Genomic DNA, 4,798 nt, shown 5'->3' with positions numbered 1-4,798 from the left:
AGAGCTGGCTGAGATGTTTGCAGTGTTACTGTGAGAAACACATGACGACGGACCTCGTAGCGGCGCTTTAGAACTCAATACCTCAGGAATCCACAGGTAGTGTTTTAGTCCTGTCATTATCCTGCCTCAGAAACCTGCTGCACCGTCAGCACAGACAGCATTAAAATACCGCAGTTATTAAACATCAAACTTCAGCCCTCGGCCCGTCACAGAAAGAGACCTTTGTACCTCTGTGTGTATGTATCTGTAAGTGTGAGTGAGGAGAGAGAGAGATTCTTGTTAGCCAGCGTGTTAGATGAACGTCTGTTTAGAGTATCCCATTTCTCTCAGGATCCTGCGGTGGGTTTTTATGTCAGTGGATAGATTGAAGTCCTGTAATGTCTCATAAGCTTAAGTCAATACGTGTGGAGGAAACCCAGTTCACTGTTAGCTTGTGTTTCTAAGACCACCGTGGCACCGCTCTGCTCCGTGTCAGGCTGGTGGGATGTAAAACGTAACGCATTAGTGAACTAAGGGGATTTTTTGATCCTGAAGGAACGCTTAGAGCTAATGAACAAAGACCTATAGGTCAATATAATACACACATTCTATGAAATATGTGACATTAAAAAATGCACACACCAAATAAACCTCAGGCTAGTTTTTTGTTCTTATATAGGACTTTCTGCGAAATTCACATTGCTCCAAAGCAGCTTTACAAAGATCTCTTATTTTTGAGCATGTTCAGACATTTTTGAAATGAACAAATTCCCAGGTTTAGCATCTTAGCATGTCCAGAGATGATGATGATAAAAATGGTCTAATGGTCTTTTTAGAGAATAAGATTTAAGATATTGTCTTGTTATTTGTGTGTTTAAGTGAATAGGAGAAAATAAAGCGGGTAGATAATGGTGTGGGGAAAACCATCTGCAGTTCCTGATGTGAGGAAAAGCAGCAAGACAGAGTTTGAATGGTGAGTTTCCGTCATCATTGAACTGACAACACAGTCGCGCTGTACAAGGAAGTCCATAATAAACTTTACTTTCTGAGGATGCCCCTGTCTTTCAATATGTGCATTAAGCTGATTTTCTACCAGCCTTTAGTGACAATTGTGTTTTACTGCACTGTAGTCTGTATGGTGAACCAATATCCACTTAAGTAAAGCCTGTCAAGAGGTTCAGCAGCAATACTGGAAGCAAAATGTGTATAAAAGACCATACAAATTGAACCGGCAACTGCTGGCCATGCCAAATCTCTGTCCAAATGTGAACAGTGCCAGGAATGATGCCATTACCAGGCTGAGAGGGGTGCCATGCGTGTGTCATGGCCTGACTCACTGAGAACTAAATCAACAAGCTCACGGCGCCAACAAGCTCTGTGTCATCACATAAACTGTTTCCAGTAATATATGATTAATCCAGAAATTACATAAAGCACACCCACCAAACTATACGAATTCTTAGAAATCGAATAACCTTCATACAGAAGCATATATCCAAATAAGCAGAAAATCTAATTCAGTATGAGAGACAAAAATGCAATAAATATAGATTTGCTGTAACCAGATCGGCATTTTGTTAGATAGGCGTGAAAGTGCATCTGTACACAAGCACATGTTTCTGGACACCATGACTGCAGGGTACTGTGTCTCAAAAAAAAAAAAAAAAAAAAGGACCATGAATTATGAAAAGTAATAACTATCATCTGTTTGTACAGTCTGGAGATGGGAAGATTAGAGGACAGTGCGTCTCTGGTTAGCTGTGTTTGTAAAGAATGGCCCTTTGTATACAGTAGCGCATACTAACATTAGTGGTGCCACACCAGAGGCTATCTGTCTGAGTCCTGTTAGAAGGGGGAGACAAGTGGTCTTTCTCTTTTATTCTTTCTTTCTGTCTGTCTGTTTTTTTATATTTATTTATTTTCTTTCTGTCTTTTCTGTCTCTCAATAAACTAAACAATTGAGCTTGGTTCGTGAAATCTCAACGAGCAAAATATTAAAATGTAATTTATGTAAAATAGTAATATACTGATATAAACATATAACACATTATACTGATAATAAATATAACATTAATAATTCTATTATATTATTATACTCTAAATATACTACTACTACTACTAATAGTAACTAATAATATAAATAAATAATAATAATGATAATTTAAGACATTAAAAATAAAATGTAATTTAGATGAATACTGATATATACTGATATATTACTGATATATTATATTATACTCTAATTATACTACTAATAATGATAATCATAATGACAATTTTATAGACTTTTTTTTCAGTGATTTGAGGATTATGAGGTATCTCTTTAAGATCTTAATAGGTTAGTGTGTTAAATCACTACATTAAATTGTTCTAGAGTTGTGATGATTATGAACATATGGGCTGCATAAGTCACTGCAGCAATTAAACAGTCTCGTTCTGCCCCCTTCTGGACATCAGCTGTAATATTTTGAGTTCGATAAAGTTTTATATCATTGGTTCCCAACTCCGTTCCTTGAAGTCCCACTTTAGTACACATTTTGGATACCTACTTAATGAGATACACCTGATTCAATTCATCAGCTTGACAGTAGAGACTCCAAGACCGGAAATGGGTTGGTCAGGTAAGAGAGATACTTGAAATGTGCGGTGTATTTGGCATCAGGGCAGGGGTTTTATGTGCTACTGATATTTTAATTTTATTTATGATATTGTGGTACCTTAGTGTTTATTAGTACAAATAAGCTGATATAGGCTGTGGTTATGGATACTAAAAGAAAAATGAACTATCACTTCACTGAAAACCTTTAACAATTTTTTTTCCATATCATACGAGGCACATTTCTTTCAAAATTTTCTTTGAAATAACTGCAGACATATCCTAGGATATCAATGGACTGTAACGAAAATAACCAGTCAATAAATAATGAAATAATTGTACCCAACCTGACCACAAGGTGTCGCTATAGTAAATGCATTCATTTAATTGCTGGCCGACTGCAGCCCTATCAGCTTGAACTCCACTGATTTCTGCTTGCAGCTGTATTTTTCATTATTTTATTCAGTCCCTTAATGCACAAGATCAATAAGACTGTCAGAATTGTATAACCTCTGTTCATTAGATTCTCAAAGGCATAAGAAAATATATTGATTATGTTTTAGAAATTATTTGGTGTGTGTGTGTGTGTTCAGGTTTTGCCTATACGTTTATTTTTATGAAATACAAAAGTTTATTGAACCTTTGACAAAATAAATGAATACCATTAATGGCTCATATATGTGACCCTGGACTACAAAACCAGTCTTAAGTGTCAATTTTTTGAATAAATAAGCTTTCCATTGATGTATGGTTTATTAGGATAGGACGATATTTGGCCGAGATACAACTATTTGAAAATCTGGAATCTGAGGGTGCAAAAAAATCGAAATATTGAGAAAATCGCCTTTAAAGTTGTCCAAATGAAGTTTTTAGCAATGCATATTACGAATCAAAAATTAAGTTTTGACACATTTACGGTAAGAAATTTACTAAATATCTTCGTGGAACATGATCTTTACTTAATATCCTAATGATTTTTGGCATAAAAAAAATCGACAATTTTGACCCATACAATGTATTTTTGGCTATTGCTACAAATATACCCCAGCGACTTAAGACTGTTTTTGTGGTCCAGGGTCACATATAGTATAGAAATGGGAGAATAAGCAGCTCATATACTTGAGGAGGACAAAAACACCTCAGTTCTGTAGTGTTATTATAGGGCAACATTTTGACCATGTGCATTTAGAGTGGGGGTCTCCAACCCTGCTCCTGGAGAGCTACCGTCCTACAGATTTCAGCTCCAACCCCAATCAAACACACCTGAACCAGCTAATCAAGGTCTTCAAGGCCTTCAGAGAGAGGGAGAGAGAGGGAGAGTTTTCTAGGGTTTCCAGGACACCAGAGAAGTGTGTTTGCGGCTCTCCATCTGCACTGGACGTATATGAATGGGACTTATGCACGCGAAATCACATTTAACCAAAACTTAGACAACATACAACTTGAGCAGAGCCGGAGCAGAAAAAAGCGTCCCATCCAAATGGGCTTTTTGATAAGCTTGCAGGGTGGCTGGGCCTGAAGAAGAAGGAAGTGAACGTGCTGTGTTTAGGTCTGGACAACAGTGGAAAAACTACCATCATCAACCAGCTAAAGCCGTCCAATGCTCAGGCTCAAGACATTGTCCCAACTATATGTTTCAGCATAGAAAAGTTTAAGACCTCAAGTCTTTCTTTCACAGTGTTCGACATGTCAGGGCAGGGCAGATACAGAAATCTGTGGGAGCACTATTATAAGGAGGGTCAGGCCGTCATATTTGTGATTGACAGTGGTGATAAACTAAGAATGGTGGTGGCAAAAGAAGAATTGGATACCCTTTTGAATCACCCTGATATTAAACACAGAAGGATACCTATACTCTTCTTTGCCAACAAGATGGACCTCAGAGATGCACTGTCTGCAGTAAAGGTCTCCCAGCTCTTGTGTCTGGAAAGCATTAAGGACAATGGACAAACCATGGCATATCTGTGCAAGTGATGCAGTGAAAGGCGAAGGTCTTCAGGAGGGTGCAGACTGGCTGCAAGATCAAATCAGAGCAATGAAAACATAAAACCCTCCTGAGATATAAACAGTCAAGGTCACCAGCTGCAATGGCGGAGCCAGACAAAACAGATCTGCACCTTTTGTGCTGATGTTAAAATCAATTAGGTTGGTAGTGTAATAATTTGGCTTTGATTATGGCCCTGTTTGCACTAGGTATATGAACATCTGTCTCAGTTGATCTGA

General features: G+C 37.7%; 1 pseudogene; it reads left to right on the top strand.

Moving 5' to 3' along the window:
- The first annotated feature begins 2,587 nt into the window (after positions 1–2,587).
- On the top strand, positions 2,588–4,798 carry LOC131551533 (ADP-ribosylation factor-like protein 6; annotated as a pseudogene).

This window comes from Onychostoma macrolepis, chromosome 12 (assembly GCF_012432095.1).
Source record: "Onychostoma macrolepis isolate SWU-2019 chromosome 12, ASM1243209v1, whole genome shotgun sequence".
Classification (NCBI taxonomy): Eukaryota; Metazoa; Chordata; class Actinopteri; order Cypriniformes; family Cyprinidae; genus Onychostoma; species Onychostoma macrolepis.
Note: the sequence above shows the minus strand (reverse complement) of the source record. Positions and strands in the feature narration are given on the sequence as shown.